This window comes from Phyllobates terribilis, unplaced genomic scaffold (genome assembly GCF_046119375.1).
Source record: "Phyllobates terribilis strain yellow unplaced genomic scaffold, ASM4611937v1 Scaffold_3__8_contigs__length_932513732, whole genome shotgun sequence".
NCBI lineage: Eukaryota > Metazoa > Chordata > Amphibia > Anura > Dendrobatidae > Phyllobates > Phyllobates terribilis.
This window is the reverse complement of record NW_027362763.1, coordinates 48,692,284-48,713,769: the sequence shown is the minus strand read 5'-3', so window position 1 is coordinate 48,713,769 and position 21,486 is coordinate 48,692,284.

Below are 21,486 nucleotides of genomic sequence, written 5' to 3'. Positions count from 1 at the left end.
TCCCTGGCATATGGCTAAGGCTAGGGAAGGAAGGAGATGAGCACTAGTCTATAGAGTTTAGTGGAGATTGACAACAAGGGTAGACAAACAGGGGGGAATTGCTTAGCTTTAGACTACTCCAGACAAATGCGCACACGGCCTCAAGCTCCAAAGAGGACGAAGTACTGCTCTTGCTAAAGCCTCACAAGTAGTAATGAATATCGCCGGAACCTCCCTCTGGCACACAGCAGGTATTTATATACTCAGGCCAGGGAGCTAATTAGCCAGAGGGAGGTAGCCGCTGGGTCCTAGAGACAGCCAGACTCTAAGAAGATGTCTGTAATGCCAAACGTAGAGATCTCCTGCAACCAACTTCAGGGCGACTGTCTGTCACCTCTGACACACCCGTGACAATACACTGCTGTTCTGGACGTCGCCGAAGCGTGTGTCGTCCATCAAGACCTGTTTCGCTGCACTGTACGAGCTGCTCATGCGGACACATTACATTTAGAATCCACCTCACTAAATTACAACTGAAAAGGGTAAAAAAAAATGTAAAAATCATATAAAAAAAATTGTAAAAGTTATAGCCATTTCACCAGTGTGTATGAAAAATCTCACAAATCGCTCTAGAGCGTTAAGGTTAAAAACACCTGATACAACAGCCTCACAAGTTGAGCAGCATTTCTCAATAATTTCTTACCTGGATACATGTTTTTTTGCCAGTTATACTTCACTTTTACAGCACAACCCGTGGTCAGGGGAGGTGTTTTTTTTTTTTTTTTTTTATAAAAGAACCTCAGCAACATTTTTTCTAGTCCTGGACATTGTGCTAATTTATTTAAAAAAAAAAAAAAGACACTTTTATTCCTGCTCCTTTCTGATCTACAATGAAGTTCAGCAAGGAAGTCATTTAAAAGAGTTTTGTACCTTTTTTTTAATTATTATTTATTTTTTATTAATTTTGCCAGTCCGGCCCATCAAGTTTCCACACAAAAAGCTACATCAGCTGGGATTGGAGTTTTCTCTGATCCCAGCATTTGTGTGAAGAGTATGAACACGAGCCAGTGTGGGGTTCCCGCTAGCGATGGAGGGGGCACAGCGACCGTGTGACCGTCTTGATATACCTGCTATGTATCTTCTCACCATGAGAAGTGTGGAGTAATCATCCACATCTTCACCGCTCAGATGACGGCTGGTAATTATTTCCCATAAAGGAGCGGATTAAGTAATGTGAAATCAGTCAGAATCATTACCACATGCACAACAGATCAAAAACGCTGCTACCAGACGAGGTCAAGCCTGGATTGGAGGGGGACAAAGCAAAGCCCAAAAACTTCTTCCAGGGCTCTGCAGACCATGAGAAATGTGCGCTCTTATCATCCATAGCTCGGCTAAGTGGAAACATCCGTATTATAGGGAAATAAATCATCGCTGAAGCGCAGGCTTCACCCCGGACTGGAAGGAAAACAGGCAACCGAATTCTATATTTCTTGAGTTTGTGATTAAAGCCACAGCCGCGGCTGTAAGGCGTCATGTGGAGATGTCGCTCCACCGGGACCTGGTTGAGTTTTTCTCACATCAGTTGTTGCATTAAATTCCATAGGCAAGCGAAGAAGGAGGAGAGAGCAGAGGCCAAGGGTTTCCCGGAAGCCCGGGTGACTCTGTGACTCAGTCACAGCTCCACAGCGGATAAATATGGCTGCTGTTACTATCTCAATACTGGGTGGATCCAAGAAGAAGTGGCTTTTTCAGTAGTTTTTTTTTTTAAACTTTAAGGTCTTGGACTCTCCAACTCTCGAATTGAAACTTGTGTATTTTTGAATTCCTCGTTGTTTTTGGAGAGTTTCCAGTCCGTTTTGCTCCAAAAACTCCTGAAAAAAACTTCACCTTATATTGTGTCCTGACAACTGTCTTTCAGCATCAGGACATGGTGTACACATGGGTAACAAGAAAGGCAGCAATGCCCATATAGTCCTAACACTGCACAACAGCAGTCAGACGGTCGTAGAAATTGGAAAAAAAATGAAAACGCAGTGCACGGACTGGCCCGCGGCTCATAGGGGACATATGCCAGGATAGGGGATATATCTACCGGGATAAGAGACATATACACCATAAAGGGAGATATACAGAATATACCAGGATAAGGAATATATATACCAGGATGGGGCCAAGGATAAGGGACATATATATCAGCTTGGGGAACATACTGTACATACCAGGATGGGGAACATATATATCAGGATGGAGGTCATATATAGCAGGATGGGAACCATATATACCAGAATTGAGGTCATATATACCAGGATGGGGAACATATATAGTAGGATGGAGGACACACACACATATATATATATATATATATATATATATATATATATATATATATATATATACACCAGGATGGGAGACATAATTGCTAGGACAGGCACAGGATGGGGAACATATATAACAGGATGGGGAACATATATAACAGGATGGGGAACATATATAACAGGATGGGGAACATATATAACAGGATGGAGGTCATATATAGCAGGATGGGGCCCAGAATGGGGAACATATATACCAGGATGGAGGTCATACATAGCAGGATGGGGAACATATATACCAGCATTGAGGTCATATATACCAGGATGGAGGACATATATATACCAAGATGGGAGACATATATACAATGATGGGCCCAGTATGGGGGACCTATATACCAGGAAGAAGCCCAAGATGGGGGACATTACTACATAATGGGGGAACGGGTGCATTGTGTATATCCTTATAGGATAATAGGATTTAGAACTCTACAAGGGCCCATATGCCTGACCAACATGTAGGGGGGGCACCCAGGTCCTAATTTTGCACTGGGGCTCATCGGACTCTAGTTACGCCACTGTCAACCATATTCACACTTTGTGGTCACATTCCATTCTATTGTTATTTTGAAAAATCGCGGCATAAATTTGTAAGGTTTTACCATGATAGTGTGGCACCCCAGGGGTCCGGTTGCCACAGTGGCATTGCCTCCCTCACAAGAGGTGATGCCATGCCTGGAAGCAAGCAGGGGTCCCCTAGTCAGGTATACTAACATGCAACATGTTCCTGGCTCCAGACCAGCAGACCAGCAAGGGGAGCTCCTCCCCTTAGCAACTAGGATCTGGAGGCAGGATTAGTTAGACTTGGTGAGATGAGTTGAAGTCAGGACGTTGAAGAGGAAAGACCTAGGGAGTGGAGCTGCGCGGCAGTTCACCGCTGAGGATAGGAGCACGGAAGAACCGGACACCGGAGTCCGAGGTTGTGGGGCACCGAAGGCCCAGCAGCAGAAACCAGAGGGCAGGAGACTGCAGGTCTCCTGGCCCCAGCAGATGCCCGGAGGCTCAGCAGCCCAGCACCGCCACGTGGGAGCGACGCATGAGCAAGGCCCGAGCTGCCTCCCATACGGGTGAGCACAAGGACGTTGTACTCAGGGACGAGGGCCGCAGCACAGCTACAAGCAGCAGGGCCAGAGAGATTAGTGCAAAAGGGAAGGCCTCCAAGTTCACCTGTTGAGGTGGATTCCTTACTTGCTTCCAGGCTGCCCGGACTTCCACTTCTAGCCAGCACCCGTGTCCCGGTCTGCCTAACCACCGCAAGTAAACATAAGAGGAAACCGCCATTGAGTTGTGGACTGATTATTAACTGCGCCATCACCCCTGCAATACAACGCCCAGCATCATCTACTTCACTACAACATCTACACTGCGCTGGAGCTAAGCTCTACCTCTGGAGAGCCAAACCAACTCTGCTGCATTAAACAACAGCTCCAGAGGACTTGCGCTGCAGCGGTGGCTACCTATAGCCGCATACCACAGGTGACGTCACGAACTGCATACACAAAAGACTATAAAATTCCCCTTTTTACTGACCGCCCTGGGTCACGGACCGGGTCACCGCCACTGTGACATCTCCCCAAGCAACGACCGGCCCGGCACCGAGTACCCCACGACCCAGGGGGCGCGTCAACTTGGCGTCACGAACAGGATTCACGAAGCCAGGTATAACCGGGTCCTGTGTGCCATAGACTTTACTAAACGGTGTTATCACGTGGTTTGCCGCCCGCCGAGGGGAAGCAAGAAGCCCCGATCCGGAACCGCTGGGTAGGAGATCCTTCCGCCTGCAGAGCAGCATACTGGTACGTCAGCAGACGCCCAGGACATGGCTGAGGTTCACTAGGGGGGAGGAAGATGCCCAGCATGGGAGAGGATTCAGCCGCGGGCGCGGCCGCCGCCACGGTAATGCCGTTATCAATGCCATATATACCAGGGGCGGCGTGGTTGCCCCAGTACTCAGGGGAGTCGCACACCCTGAAAGACTTTGAGGAGAGACTGCGCAGTTTGTTTAAAGTGTACCCCCTGTCTGAGGAGCAAAAAGTCAGCATCCTCATAGGACAGCTAATCGGTGCAGCCGAGAGAGAGGTGAAGTCCTGGCCGGGCAGAGACAAAGGCACTGTCAAGGAAATACTGGCCCGGTTGAAGGATACCTTTGACACCCGCACCACAGCAGAAATAAAGATGAAGTTCTACGGGTGCAAATAAAGGGTGCAGGACAGTGTACAGGACTATGCTCTAAACCTGCAGGAAGCGCTGCGGGCCATCAAACAGGTAGACCCCGACAGTGTGCGAGACGAGGACAGATTGCTAACTGAGCAGTTTATTGAGGGGCTCCTGTCTAACGCTCACCAGACACAGCTGCGCATTATGGCTCTGCAAAACCCTGATCTGGACTTTGCGCAATTTAAAGACAGAGCCATCCGGGTGCTGCGAGAAACAATCCCAAGTGGCACTGCATCCCTCCGGCGTCCAGCTATCACATACCACCAGGAGGTGGCGTCCTTTCCCCCAGCACCTGTGGAGGCTGACGCGCAGACCATAGATAATGACCCGTCTGCAGACCTACACCTTCCGGTCCAGGAGCTGACCAAAAGTGTGGCTACACTAACTAAAACCGTGCAGGCCATGCAAGTGTCTCCAAAGGAAAAGATCCAGCTGGCTTCCGGTCCAGATGACGTCCCGTGGCGACGACAGAGAAAAATTCCACCGACCAGAGGTAGGAACAGCGATCGCTACGACCAGGACGGACAACCCATCTGCCGCCGCTGTCAAAAGGCGGGGCACCTCGCAAGATTCTGCAATTTAAACGAGCAACACCTGGGGCAGAGGGCCAACCCCCAGGAGTAAGTCGACCAGGCCCACAAAGCTGGCGAGACAGTACATGGGAGGACGACCGGTCCTACCTGTCATGCTTGATGGCATCCCAATGAACGCACTGCTGGACGCTGGGTCCCAGGTGAACACGATGCCATATATCCTTTATAAGCAATACTGGATTCAGACATTACCTGCCCTACAGATGAACATCCTAGTATTTATGCCAGCAATGGTCAGCCCTTGCCTCAGGTGGGGTATAAAGAGGTGACCATAAAAGTTGGCCGAGTAGAATTGCCATCACAAGGAATGATTATTGTTGATATTGATCGCTGAGAAAGTCACCCTATGATAACTTTAGGCACCAATGTGATAGAGAATTGTCTTGGGGAAATTATTCTTTTGTTGCAGCAGGTAGCAGAGACCGCCAGTTCCAGTCAGCAGCGAGTTCTGCAGAAGGAGATCAGAGCCCTGATGAAAAGACAACAGGTAGAGCTGTCTGGAGGAGAAGTCGGCAGTGTCAGGATGAGTGATCCATTCCTCATTGCAATGCCCCCTAGGAGTGAAATGTTAATATGGTGTCGGGCAGCAATAGGTCTCAGGGGTCAAGATTATCAGGCCCTGGTGGAACCCGTGTACTCTCACAGTAGGCCCACCATCTTGACAGCCAGGGGGATAGTCGATGTCCGCAAGGGAAGAGTACCGATCCGCATCCTGAATTGTGGGGAGAAAGAGGTCCATTTACCCCGGTATGCCACCCTTGCTAAGCTGTTCACTGTCAGTAACAACGCAATAAAGGCAGTGGAACCCTTGCCTCCATCCAAACCGGCGGAGGATAATGGCTCCAAGGGGCAGATGGAGGATTGGTGTCAGAAACTACAAGTGGGCACTGACTCCACCCCTTTGCACCAAAAGCATGGAGTATATAGGGTGGTCCAAGAATATGAGAGAGTCATCAGCAAACACCCACTAGACTTTGGGCAAGTAAAAGGGATCTAACATCATATCCCCACAGGAGTTCATCCGCCCATTAAAGAGATGTACCAGCCTGTACCCCCAGCTCACTATCAATGTGCCAAAGGAATGTTACGGGAGATGAAGGAGGCTGGGGTGATCAGAGATAGTTGTAGCCCCTGGGCAGCTCCATTAGTTCTCGTTAGAAAGAAAGATGGTACAATGAGGATGTGTGGTGATTACAGGCAGATTAACTGCATTACACATAAGGACGCCTACCCATTACCCAGAATTGAGGAATCATTAGCAGCATTGAGATCAGCTAACTATTTCTCCACTTTGGATCTCACCAGTGGGTACTGGCAGGTTCCTGTGGCAGAGGCTGACAGAGAAAAGACCGCGTTTACAACACCAATGGGCCTCAGCGAGTTCAACTGCATGCCATTCGGGCTCTGCAACGCCCCAGGAACCTTTCAGCGGTTAATGGAGTGTTGCCTATGACACAAAAACTTTGAAACCGTCCTGCTGTACCTAGACGACGTAATCGTCTACTCAAAGACATATGAAGACCACCTGGAGCACCTGGCTGAGGTGTTCGAAGCCCTTTCTGGTTTTGGCCTGAAGGTAAAGCCGTCCAAGTGCCACCTGTTGAAGCCCAAGGTGCAGTACCTAGGTGTAATGTGGTAAGCGCCGAAGGTGTAGCACCAGACCCTGAAAAAGTCACCGTGATCAAGGACTGGCCAAGACCCTCCACTATTAAGGAAGTGCGGCAGTTCCTCGGGCTGGTGGGCTACTACAGGAGATTCATCAAGGGTTTCACCAAGATAGCGGCACCCATGCAGGACCTCTTGGTGGGCCAGTTCAAGAAGGCCAAGAACCAGAAACCTCCGATCAAATGGGGTAAACCAGAGGACGAATCTTTCATTCGACTGAAAATGGCTCTTACTGGAGACTAACTCCTGGCCTACCCCGACTATGGCCAACCATTTGTACTCCATACGGATGCCAGCAACGTAGGATTGGGAGCGGTGCTGTCCCAGGTACAGCAAGGCAGAGAGAGAGTGATTGCCTACGCCAGCAGGAAGCTCCGTCCCACGGAAAGGAACCCCGACAACTATAGTTCCTTCAAGTTGCAGTTTTTAGCCATAGTCTGGGCTGTAACAGAGCGCTTCAAACATTACCTCGCCTCCTCCAGATTTACAGTCTTCACGGATAACAACCAGCTGACGCACCTGGAGACTGCGAAGCTTGGTGCCCTAGAGCAACGTTGGATGGCCCGACTGTCTAACTACGAGTTTACCATCAAGTATCGGGCGGGGCATAAAAACACTAATGCTGACGCGCTGTCCAGGATGCCCAACTTGCCAGATGGGGGAGAAGACCCGGAAGATCTGGAGGAGATAGAGCAACCCGCTTTCCATCGTCACGGGGTGACCCAGTGCTCCCACTGTGTGAGGGACAAGCGCTCCACCAGCAGAGAGGCCACGTTCAACCCATTTCCCCATCATGGATGGGCAGAGACACAGGATAACGACCCAGCTGTCCGCCTGGTAAAGGAGTTGCTGACACAAGCTGACTCGCACCCTAATCCAGATGCTCCACAGGAGACCCAACAGTTGTGGAAGGAGAAGGGGAAGCTGTTCATCTACGAGGGAAAGCTGTGTCGAAGAAATATCAACTCCCGGACACACGAACTGGTCTGGCAGGTGGTAGTCCCGAGGCGGGATGTGCTAATGGTCTTAGAAGCGTACCACGATGGAGCAGGACACTTCGTGTGGAAGATGTTGGAAGTCCTGCTACGTGAGCGATTCTACTGGGTTGGCATGAAGAAAGCAATCGAGAGATGGTGTCGAGAATGTGGTCCATGGAACCTGAGACGGAAAGACCGTGATAGCCAGAGGGCTCCCCTGCAGCCCATAATCACCAAGCAACCACTTGAACTGGACCACGTGAAGCTAGCCCCAAGCCGGTCAGGCTATGTCTACGCTCTCACCATAGTAGACCACTACTCCAGGTTCTTGGTAGTAGTGCCAGTGAAAGACCAGATGGCTCAGACATCAGCCAAAGCGTTCCAACAGCACTTTTGTCGCCCGCACGGTTACCTGGAACGGGTGCTTACCGACCAAGGTTCAGCCTTTGAAGCAGAGGTGTTCCAGAAATTCTGTAACTTGTACGGCTGCAAGAAAATAAGGACGATTCCGTATCATCCCCAGACCAACGGGTTGTGTGAGAAGATGAACCAGGTGGTGATAGACCTGTTGAAGACGTTGCCCCTTGAAGAACGTAGCCTGTGGCCAGAGAAGTTACCAGATTTGGTGGACCTGTATAACCACATGCCGGTGAACTCCACCAATTGTACACCCGCTTACCTGATGAGAGCAAGACATGGTAAGCTACCCATTGACTTAGACATGGGAGTTTTAATACCAGAGACGGCATCACCAGATGCAGATTGGGATACAGAGCGGCAGCAACAATACCGCAAGGTGCAAGAATGTGTTGAGAGAAGTTTGTCCCAGGCGAGACAGAAGCAAGAGAAAACTTACAATCAGCACGCTCCTGCAGTTCCCTTGTCACCTGGAGAACAAGTACTCAAAAGGAAGAGGCGAGTCCACAAATTAGATGACCAGTGGGAGGTTGAGCCATACACCGTCCTACCCTCAAATTATGATAACACCAAAGTGTGCCTCATCAGTAAAGATGGAGGGGAAACTTCAGCGGCAGTCTCAAGAGACCACTTGAAGATATGTCCTGAACAGTTGAAACACAGGGAAGAAGACCAAGGCAGCCCTCAGCCCATAGAAAAAGTAGAGGAAACGGTCCAGACAGTCCTCGGAGAATTTCTCCGGTCTTGGACGCAGGTGAACAGAGCAATTGTGGTACCGGTCCTGACCTCACCGGAAGCTGCAGAGGCTCCAGAACATCTGGAAGACCAGTCGGCCTCAGAGACAGATGCTTCATCAGCAGCAGATCAGGAGAATCTACCCTCTGCTAGCAGTGAACCTGTCGTACCCAGGGTGAGTCAAAGAATTCGTAGGAGATTACCCAGCCTACCGGTGTTACCTCAGACTACCCGTAGTGTAGTTCACACTGAACCCACCACACCAGGAGTAGACACTAGGGACCAGGGTAGGACAGTGACAACAAATGTATTACGTAGATCGACCCGGAGTACTAAAGGTCAGCTCCCTGCCCGCTGGAGGAACTAAAGTGTATGTTACAAATAGTTGTAGCCGTTAAATAATCTTGGATGTATATATTTGTTAAATTTATGGACAATTGGACCACAGGACTAGGTGTGGTCAGGACAATATTGAATATAGTTACTAAATGGCCTAGAAAATAAACCGCAGGCGTGGCTGAAGACCAGGCCCACCGAAAGAGTGCCCTGAAGCCACGCCCAGGGACGCTACACAAAGTGGGTTGATGCGGTTCCCAGCAGCCAAATTTCGGTTACCCGGGTTGTGGTGTAAAGACTAAGTGCCGCAGTGACTGTTTTCAATTCTAGTTTGGTTTTTGTAATTTTTGACTTGTTACACTGTTTGTAATGTGAATTGTTATTGTTAATTTTAAAAGGTATCCTCAGTCCGGGAGTACTGAAGTTAACTAGGGGGGAATGTGGCACCCCAGGGGTCCGGTTGCCACAGTGACATTGCCTCCCTCACAAGAGGTGGTGCCATGCCTGGAAGCAAGCAGGGGTCCCCTAATTAGGTTTTGCTAAGCATGCAACACTGTCCTGGCTCCAGACCAGCAAGGGGAGCACCTCCCCTTGGCAACTGGGATCTGGGGGCGGGGTTAGTTAGACTTAGTGTGAGGAGTTGAAGTCAGGACGTTGAAGAGGAAAGACCTAGGGAGTGGAGCTGCGCGGCAGTTCACCCCTGAGGATAGGAGCACGGAAGTAGCAGACACCGGAGTCCAAGGCTGTGGGGCACTGAAGGCCCAGCAGCAGAAACCGGAGGGCAGGAGACTGCAGGTCTCCTGGCCCCATCAGACGCCCAGAGGCTCAGCAGCACCGCAGGGCCCAGCACCGCCACGTGGGAGCGACGCATCAGCAAGGCCCGAGCTGCCTGCCATACGGGTGAGCACAAGGACGTTGTACTCAGGGACGAGGGCCACAGCATAGCTACAAGCAGCAGGGCCAGAGAGATTAGTGCAAAAGGGAAGGCCTACAACTTCACCTGGCGAGGTGGATTCCTTACTTGCTTCCAGGCTGCCTGGACTTCCACTTCTAGCCAGCACCCGTGTCCCGGTCTGCCTAACCACCGCAAGTAAACATAAGAGGAAACCGCCATTGAGTTGTGGACTGATTATTATCTGCGCCATCAAACCCTGCACTACAACGCCCAGCATCACCTATAACATCTACAACATTTCTGCACTGCGCTGGAGCTAAGCTCTACCTGTGGAGAGCCAAACCAACTCTGCTGCATTAAACACCAGCTCCAGAGGACCTGCGCTGCAGCGGTGGCTACCTACAGCCACATACCACAGGTGGCGTCACGAATTGCATACATAAAAGACTATAAAATTCCCCTTTTTATTGACTGCCCTGGGTAACGGACCGGGTCACCGCCACTGTGACATCTCCCCAAGCAACGACCGGCCCGGCACCGAGTACCCCACGGCCCAGGGGGCGCGTCAATAGCGATGAAACAAACGCTCTGTAGCCACAACGTTTTGATGAGCTGTCAGGTGTCATTTAAACACTCCAAAAGGAAAGAATAAATGTGAAAACTCCAAAAAAGCAAAAGCACAAACAATAGTAATAAAGATTCAACTGCGTTAAAGCTGATGTCCGGGCTAAATGTAATGTTTCCCACCCGCTCACCCGCTGACATTCTACTGGATCCAGCGCAGGGTGCCCTGTGGTCTGTACAGACACTGGAAGCGATGACATCATCCTTCCCCAGCAAGAACACCGCTGTAGTCTATGATAGGCTGCAGTGGTCAGGTTACTTGAAGGATGTTTTTCTGATGGCATGTTGATCATGTGTGCTGCAGCCTATCACTAGCAGCAGCGGTCCTGTGGCTCCTCAATGATGAACAGTAAGGTGATGACTTCCAGGCCTTGGATTCAAGTGGGTGACAACGGGTGGGTTTAATTAAATTTTGTATTTTTTATCAAAAACTTTTGCAGGGTATCATTGCTGCAGTATTTCAGGATCTTTGACCCCACTTTGAATTTTGCCCAGGGCCACAATTTGTCTGGTTTCGCCCTACGCTCTGTACTGAGCATGCTCCGTGCACCGTCTCCTTCCCGCTTTTGACTGTTCAGTGGATCCTGATGAGTACAGTGCCTGTTCCAGGTCCTGCAGGTGTTGTAACCTGCTTCTAGAAATGATAACCCGATGGATCACTCACCAATCTTGTGGATAACAAACTAATGAAAAATTACTTAGGCCAGTTGTCAAAGCCCCAGTCCCTTTAAAGAAATGGTACAATAGGTCTGTCAAAGCCCAATCCAACGTAAGAAAGGATATAAAAAGTAATAAAATAAATTAAAAAAGGACACAACTGGAATTCCATTCTCCTCTTTTTGGAATATTTCAGTTTTGGGAGGGTTCAATAAATCCTGAGAGGAAGCTGGGTGGTAAACCATGTGAGATTATACAGGGGGGGGGACCCGCACAGGTTGTCATCCATCTTTGCCATTGAAAAAGAATAAAAAGAAGGAAAAAACACAAATGAAGAGGTAAAAGGTAAATAACTACAATGACTGAAGTCCATGGAATCCTCTGCAATACTGGACCCAGACGACTGCCTGATGAACAGCGTGTTGGAGCGATGTCCTGGAGGAGGCGATCATTTTTCTCAGACTTGGTGGAATTTCTCATAATTGAATATATATGGTGGATGAGGCTTTCTAGAGTTTTCCTCCAGATAAGGGAATTGGCTTGGCGGACAGCTGAAGAAGATTCTGTCCAGCTGTGAGCTGCAGAGCGCGGAGGCTGCGTCAGCGGGATGTCAAGATTCCGACATAATTTGGGGGATCTTCAGGTGATGACGACTTCTCACAAACAGCAACATAGAGAGTTTCTAATAATCTGTCCGGAACCTCACAGGACAGAAAGGAGCCAAATATCATTATCAACGGACAAGAAAGTCTCTGTCCAATGTAATGGAGAATCTCAGTAGAAGCCACGGAGGTGACAGGAGAGAAGAAGCAAAGTATTCCTCAAAAGTGCTAAATACGGATCCAAACACTCCATACACAAAAAAAGAAAGAATTATTTTATATCTCTCAAAAAACATCAATTCATAGAGAGCACTGATATAGTATTCTTCTACAAATAGGCAGTATTATAGTAGTTATATTCTTGTACATAGGGGCAGTATTATAGTAATTATATTCTTGCATATAGGAGCAGCATTATAGTAGTTATATTCTTGTACATAGGGGCAGTATTATAGTAGTTATATTCTTGTACATAGGGGCAGTATTATAGTAGTTATATTCTTGTACATAGGAGCAGTATTATAGTAGTTATATTCTTGTACATAGGAGCAGTATTATAGTAGTTATATTCTTGTATATAGGAGCAGTATTATAGTAGTTATATTCTTGTACATAGGAGCAGCATTATAGTAGTTATATTCTTGTACATAGGGGGCAGTATTATAGTAATTATATTCTTGTACATAGGGGGCAGTATTATAGTAGTTATATTCTTGTACATAGGAGCAGTATTATAGTAGTTATATTCTTGTACATAGGAGCAGCATTATAGTAGTTATATTCTTGTACATAGGGAGCAGTATTATAGTAGTTATATTCTTGTACATAGGGGCAGTATTATAGTAGTTATATTCTTGTACATAAGGGGCAGTATTATAGTAATTATATTCTTGTACATAGGGGGCAGTATTATAGTAATTATATTCTTGCACATAGGGGGCAGTATTATAGTAGTTATATTCTTGTACATAGGAGCAGTATTATAGTAGTTATATTCTTGCACATAGGAGCAGTATTATAGTAGTTATATTCTTGTACATAGGGGGCAGTATTATAGTAGTTATAGTCCCGTACATAGGGGGCAGTATTATAGTAGTTATATTCTTGTACATAGGGGCAGTATTATAGTAGTTATAGTCCCGTACATAGGGGGCAGTATTATAGTAGTTATAGTCCCGTACATAGGGGGCAGTATTATAGTAGTTATATTCTTGTACATAGGGGCAGTATTATAGTAGTTATAGTCCCGTACATAGGGGGCAGTATTATAGTAGTTATATTCTTGTACATAGGGGCAGTATTATAGTAGTTATAGTCCCGTACATAGGGGGCAGTATTATAGTAGTTATATTCTTGTACATAGGGGCAGTATTATAGTAGTTATATTCTTGTACATAGGAGCAGTTTTATAGTAGTTATATTCTTGTACATAGGGGGCAGTATTATAGTAGTTAGGAAAGAGCAGGATAGAGCGTCGGCTTTAATGTTCTTGTCCGCAGGGCGGTAATGTGGAGTAAAGCAGAATCAGGCAAAGAACAGAGACCACCGGGCCTGATGCGGATTGAGTCTCTGGGCGTTTTGTAAATAGGCCAGGTTTTTGTGGTCAGTGTAGATGACCACCGGGTGCAGAGCCCCTTCCAGCAGGTAGCTCCACTCCTCCAGCGCCAATTTGATGGCAAGCAGCTCACGATCTCCTATAGAGTAGTTGCGCTCGGATGAGGAGAAGGGCTTGGAGAAGAAGCCGCATGTTACCATTCTCCCGGACGGGGATTTCTGGGTAAGCACCGCTCCGGCTCCGGAGGAGGAAGCATCAACCTTCAGGAAGAACTGCTTGTTGCAGTCCGGACGGTGCAGCACAGGGGTGGAGGAGAAAGCTTGTTTTAGGGAGACGAAGGCCTCCTCCGCTTCTGAAGTCCATTCCCTGGGATTTGCTCCCTTACGGGTGAGCGCGGAGATGGGAGCGGTCCGGGAGGAGAAATGAGGGATGAAGAGGCGGTAATAATTTGCGAAGCCAGGAATCGCTGAATCGCCTTCAACCCCTCCGGTCTTGGCCACTTTAAGACGGCAGAAACCTTCTCGGGATCTATCCGAAGACCAGTCTCGGAGATAATATATCCCAGGAATGGAAGGGAAGTCTGCTCGAAGAGACATTTCTCAAATTTTACGTAGAGGAAATTCTGCCGGAGCCTTAGCGAACATCCCTCCGGTGTGTGGGCAGATCCGGAGAGAAGATCAAGATATCGTCCAGGTACACCACCACGCAAGAATACAGGAGATCACGGAAGATGTCGTTAACCAACTCCTGGAAGACGGCTGGGGCATTACAGAGACCAAAGGGCATCACGCGATATTCATAGTGACCGTCCCGGGTGTTGAATGCCGTCTTCCACTCGTCTCCCTGGTGTATCCGGACCAAATTGTACGCCTCACGAAGATCGAGCTTGGTGAAGATCCTCGCGCCTGTAAGGCGGTCGAACAGCTCCGAGATGAGAGGCACGGGGTACTTATTCTTGATGGTGATCTGGTTAAGACCCCTGTAGTCAATACACGAACGTAGCGAGCCGTCTTTCTTCTTAACGAAGAAGAATCCTGCTCCAGCCGGGGAGGTAGATTTCTGGATGAATCCCCTAGCAAGATTATCTTCTATGTACTCAGACATGGCCCGGGTCTCAGCCAGCGACAAGGGGTAGATACGCCCGCGGGGACGTGAAGCATCGGGTACCAGGTCAATTGGGCAATCATACGGCCTATGAGGTGGTAGTGTCTCGGCTTCCTTCTTGTTGAAGACGTCCGCATAGGACCAGTAGGGTGCCAGCAGACCAGGTAGATTAGCCAGAATAGACGGGGGTCGAGCTGGACCAACCGGAACAAGGCAGGACTCATGGCAATCCTGCCCCCAGTGGAGCACCTCACCAGATCGCAAATTAAGGATGGGTTCATGTCTCTGTAACCAGGGTAAACCAAGCAAGAGGGAGTGAGAGAGACCGGACAGCACATGAAAGGAGATCTTCTCCGAGTGCAGCATTCCCACCTGAAGGGTTACAGGCTCTGTGACGAGCAAGATGGTCTCCGGAAGAAGTCTCCCATCCACGGAAGCGACTGCCAATGGTTCAGCCAGACGTATGGTAGGAATCTGATACCGCTCCACAAGGGCCTGAGAAATGAGATTCCCAGCGGCTCCGGAATCCAGGTGGGCGGTCTCAAAGAAGCTGGTCTCACCACTGGAAATAGAAACAGATAGAGTCAAGGACGTAGAGGATTTACTCTTGCCTAGGACGACCTCTCCGAGCGGTCCTAGACACTGGAGTCTTCACCGGACAGGAACGGATCAGATGCTCCTTACTACCACGAGTCTCCTGGCGAGACTTGACCATCTTGGTTTGGTCAATTTGCATGGGTTCAGGCGAGCGTGCCCAAGGAATTGCTGGTTGGGAGGCAGGCTTTTGGAATACAGGAGCGAGACCCGAAAATCTTCTCTCTCGGGTAGTCTCCTTAGCTCGTTCCAAAAAACGGATGTCAATCCGGGTAGCTAGGGACACCAGGGTAGAAAGGATGTCACGACTGGCTAGCTCATCCTTGATCCGTCCGGAAAGACCCTCCCAGAAGGTGGACACCAGGGCCTCGTTGTTCCAGGCAAGCTCTGATGCGAGGGTACGGAACTGTATGGCATACTGGCCCACGGTGAGACTCCCTTGGCGGAGACGGAGCAGTGAGGAGGCAGTAGAAGTCTTTCGTCCGGGCTCATCGAAGACCTTCCGGAAGGCAGTGAGAAAAGCCGGAAGATCGGACACCAGGGGATCCCCTCTCTCCCACAGAGGGTTTAGCCATGCCAATGCGTCCCCGGTGAGGTGAGACATGATGAACGCCACCTTGGCCCGGTCGGAGGCAAACTGATGTGCCAGGAGTTCAAAGTGCAGTGTGCACTGATTTAGAAAACCCCAACTTAAGATGGGGTCACCACCAAAACGTGGAGGCGCAGAGAGCCGGGGGCCAGAGCTGGATGCCATGGCACTAGTAGGCTGAGGCGCCGCCGGAGCGGGTGCTGCTCGGCTCGAGACGGACACAGATGGGGTGGGCAGCGTGACCAGGCGGGAGTTGACAGACCACAGGTAGGTCAGGATAGTTTCCTGTTGGAATCTCTGACGAGAAACATCCTGGTACAGGTCAGAGAGCGAAGGAGCCTGGGGGCCACCGGGTTCCATGGCCCGTGCAAACTGTTACGGATCCGGGTGGTGGAACCTCTGTGCTGCGGTGCAAGGAGGGACCTGAGGGGCGTGACTAAGTACCTACTCGGCCTGACCAAGGTCGCACGGCGGCTCAATCGACTCCGTGAACCAGGGAGGGACCGAGCAGGGGGACTAGGTGCCACTCTGGGACCGACCTTGTATGAGAGCAGGTGACTCCCATGGGTCAGATGGCAGGAACTGACCGGTACAGCGGATGAGCACGGCAGGCAGGCTGATGGGTGGTCCGGGTAGACAAGCAGCCTGATTCAGCTGATAGCCAGACGGGTGCTCCGGGTTGGCAGGCTGGCGGGCACAATGGGTAACTGGCAGGTGCTTCCAGGTAAGCAGGCTGGCGGGCATGGCAGGTAACAGGCAGGTGCTTCCAGGTAAGCAGGCTGGCGGGCACGGCCCATAGACAGACTGGCGGACTGGACTGTAGACAGACTGTCGGGCTTGACAGTAGTCAGACTGGCGGACTGGACTGAAGAACAGACTGGCGGACAGGACTGACTTGCAAAGGGACCTGAGGGCTGAAGCAACAGTAAGAATCACAGAGCAACAACCTTGCACAGGCACCTCCATATTGGAGAAGTCCTCTGTTCATTGGCCGGGGACTATTTAGGACGGCGCGCGCGGCCCCTTTAAGATGGAGGGAGCGCGTGTGCGCCCTAAGCACAGTGCCCGGGAAGCTGCGTGTACCAGCAGCAGTATCAGCAGAGAGGCCGGAAGACGCCAGACCATGAGCGCGGCGGTAAGTGGGACGCCGTCTATGCCTGCCAGGGGTCAGAGATGCCGATGCTACATATACTTTTTTATAAACACTGCGTACCTTTCTAGATTAAATATATAAAATTTAATAGCTCTGTTCCTCTTGCTCTGTAAACCCTGAAAGCCATATGCTATCTCTAACGGGTGTCCAATCGGCCTGTATAAATGATTGGTGGTGGCAGCTAGTTGGCAGTGACCGAATTGGGGTATATATATAAATATATTCCATGCGCTGGAATTGGCGGGGTATATACCATACGCTCACTGTGAGTTCCCCAATAACCGGCCTAGTAGTGGAAGCAGCTGCGGCCGCGTCCACTACTCGTCAGCCAATTGCGTATTTGTCCTGATGATTGGAGGCAGCGGAGTTGCGTCTCCCGGACAAACTGGTGGCAGCGGTGAGATTTGTATGATCTTCCCGGTGTTATCCGTGACAAACTGGTGGCAGCGGTGGGATCTGAGTGATCTCCCAGGTGTTATCCGTGACAAACTGGCGGCAGGGGTGGGATCAGCGTGGTCTCTCCGGTGTTATCTCTGATATAATACATTTGCCCTTAATAACTTCCATTCTGCTACTGAACTGTCTGACATTTGTGCTTGATCCAAATTACTCATTTACTAATGGAGTATAATTAGGCTTTGTGCGGTCTGATTAGTGATGATTCTGCCCCGTGTTAACGCTACGTTCAGAAATCTAATGTTTTCAGAAGTAACACAATCACCCCTGGAAGTACCCGCTGCTCCTCCGCTCTGACAACTTCTGATTAATGAGCTTTGTGATTACTTGTAGAATTCCCCATTTATGGAAGATGTTATCTCTCCTATGAATGTTCTTATGGATATTATTCTAAGTCCATACATTCAGCGCCATTATGTAATTTTCGCTTCCAATTTCCTTTCCGCGATTGTGCTGTCACAGTAGATTTTACAGCAGGACTGTAACAATATAAAGAAGGACTGTAGCAGTATTACTGATATGTGTAATACTGCAGAATGGTGCAGAGACCCTTGTAGGGGGCTCATTTAAAGTCTGCCATGTTTTCTTCAGGCTTATAGAGGGAATATAACATATACATGACAAAGCCTGTGAGACCAACAAATCCTTGAGTGCTAGGCCAAGGCTAACATGTGTTGGCAGCGGATTAATTTCTGTTCTGTCCAGCCGTTCAACAATGAATATATATTTATTCAGGATCAAAGATAACACAACTTACAACTGGTATTTCTTATTTATTTATTTTATTTCTTATAGCTTAGGATCTCAGCATCTTGTCTGTCAGCTTGCAAAGGGAAAGTGAAATGTACTCCAGCTACACATACAGTGAACAGGAATGTCCTGTTTTGTTTTTTTTAAACAGTGAATTATTGGCAACAGAACAATAGAAAATAGTAGTCGATGTAATATATACAATAATAAGCATTATTCCAACACCCCCACTCAATAACTACTTATCCTGTTAGTTCCATAGAGGCTCTGAATTCTTCAACTTTTGCTTTTGGAAGTGACTATGTCATAACATCAGCTATCATCTGGGCAGTCTCGCAATAAACAAACTCAATTATGCTACGTTCTATCAAATCCTTCAGCTGATGATGTTTAACGTCAATGTGTTTGGTTCTGGCATTGATCTTCTCACTGCATGCAACTTTATTGCATCCTTGTTTGTCTTCATAAATCACCATCGGTTGAATTGATGGCTTTCCAAGACCGCCTAATAAATGGTTTAACCAAATGACCTCTTGAGTTGCGTGGGCTGCAGACACATACTCTGTTTCTGTAGATAACAAGGCTACAGCCACCTGTTTTCTGCTAGACCAAGAAATTTAACTTTTTCCAAGCTTCAACAAATAGTCGCTTGTAGATTTAGGATCACTTAAGTCACCAGCCCGGTCTGCATCCACAGCCTGTGAGTTTTAGATCTCCTGTTGCAGATATCCTTAAATTTATGTCTTGAGTCTCTTTCAAATATCGAAGAACTCACATTCCAGTCCTTTTGGCACAGTTTTTCCAAATATTTGCAGAGAATTCCAATTGTTGCTGTGATATCCGGTCGAGTCGTAGTTGCTATGTATAGAAGTGCCCCCACTGCCTGTCTGTATTTCTCATTGTTGGGTAACAGATCATCTTTTCCTTCCAACTTTAAGCAGGGTGGTTGCATTGGGGTTGATAGACGTTTGGCTTCCGACATTCCAAATTGTTTCAGAATTGAGTTGATTTCTGCCCTTTGGTTTAGAAGAAAACTTCCATCTACTTCTGTTTGGAGCTGGATTCCTAGATAATGTCCCATCTCCAAGGTCTTTAGTTTCAAAATGCTGATTCAGAATTTTATTCATCTTTGCAATTTCTGTTTCTTCTTGATGAATCGTAATCACATCGTCCACATATAAGACATTATATATGCACTTTCCGTCTGTACATTTTGTATATAAACACAGATCTGCTTGGCCTCTTTTAAATCCTTCTTCCAATAAGACTTTGTTCATTTTGGTGTTCCACGCTCTTGCCGATTGCTTATGGCCATAGAGAGATTTTTGTAGTTTGCAAACGAGATTCTCTTCACCCTTTTTGATCTAACCCTCAGGTTGAGTCTTGTACAAGTCCTCTTCAATGTCACCATTTAAAAAGGTAGTTTTGATGTCCAAATGTCTGACAAGCATCCTTTGTGAAGCAGCTATAGCCATTAGGGTCCTGAATGTGGTCTGCTTAGCAACTGGAGAAAATGTGTCATCTTAATCTTCACCATATTTCCTAGAATATCCTTTTGGGACTGATCATGCTTTAAATCTGTGAACCTTGCCTTCAGAGTCATACTTGGTCTTAAAAACCCATTTATATTTGATTACTTTCTTGCCTTGTGGTAGTTTGGTGAATTTCCAAGTTTGAAGTTGACGTAGGGACTTCTTTTCCTCATGAGCAGCATTAGTCCACTTCAGTTTTTCATGGACAGGTAGTTGTTGCATTTCATCCCACGACTGTGGCTCTGACTCAGGTAGTGTTTTGACAAAGTAGGATAGATGCTTAGCTGGTATACCCTTGTTTGATCTCGACAATCTTCTGACTTCAGGTTCACCTGAATTTTCTGTTGCTCTTTCATTGGTTGAAGAACCTAACCAAACTTCTACACCCTTTTCTTGTTATTTTGAAATTGTGACTGAGACTGTTGTTGCTTCAGCTGGACTACCTGTACGATGTCATGAAACTGGAGTGAGATGAAGTTCTCATCAATCATTACATCTCTGCTTATTGTGACCTTGTTTGTTTCTGGGTGCAGGATTCTGTAGCGTCGGCGTCCCTGCCTCCTGCTAGGCAGGGACGCCGTTCACCTCACATCTCCGCTCCGTGCCCGGCGTCCTCCTCCCGCTCTGCTGGCAGCGAGCGCTGCTTCCCGGTCACTGTGCTTAGGGCGCGCACGCGCTCCCTCTCTCTTAAAGGGGCCGCGCGCGCCGTCCTAAGGAGTCCCCGGCCAATGGCCGGAGGATCTCACCATATATAAGGCACCTCCTCCAAAATGGAGGTGCCCGAGCAATGTTGTTGCAAAGCCTTTCAACTCTGCTTCAGCACTCAGGTCCCGTTGCCAGCTTGTTTTCCAGTGCTGTCTACCTGCTTGCAATCCTGCGGTCCGACAGTCTGCCTACCAGCATCTGCCAGTCTGTCTATGGATCAGTCCGCCCGCGGACCTGGAAGCACCTGCCAGATACCTGCCTGATACCTGCCTGCCTGCCAGCCTGTCCAGAGACTCTTACCCGCTCACCTGGGAGCGCTCACCTGCTACCCGCCTGCTAGCCTACCTGGAGGCTTAGCCGTCACTTGCTGTGACCACCTGCCTGTCCAGAGACTCTTACCCTGCTGTCACTTGCTGTGACCACCTGCCTGTCAAGAGACTCTTATCCTGCTGTCACTTGCCGTGACCACCTGCCTGTCAAGAGACTCTTACCCTGCTGTCACTTGCCGTGACCACCCGCCTGTCTAGAGACTCTTATCCTGCTGTCACTTGCCGTGACCCCCCGCCTGTCAAGAGACTGTCCCCGTCACTTGCCGTGACTGCCTGTCTGCTTTCCCTGGGAGCCACCCGCTTCCTTACAAGGACTGCCCCTTTGTATAGTAGCTCAGAGGTTCCACCTCCCAGACCAGTTACAGATTCTATATGCTTTCTGCGTTTCACTGTAGCCCACCAGGATACACTCTTTTGCATGACAGTCCTACTTGGTAAGTTTTTCTTTGGGAATATATACAAATACTTTACTTCCGAAAATTCTTGTGTGTTATAGTTCAGGCTCCTTGTTGTTCCATTGCTCAAATGGAATTTTCTTTGTACCTTTACCTGGTAGTCTGTTTTGAAGATAGCAAGCTGTCATGATTGCTTCACCCCAACATGTGGTTGGCAAATCTGCATCAAATTGCACACTTCTTCCACTTTCAGAA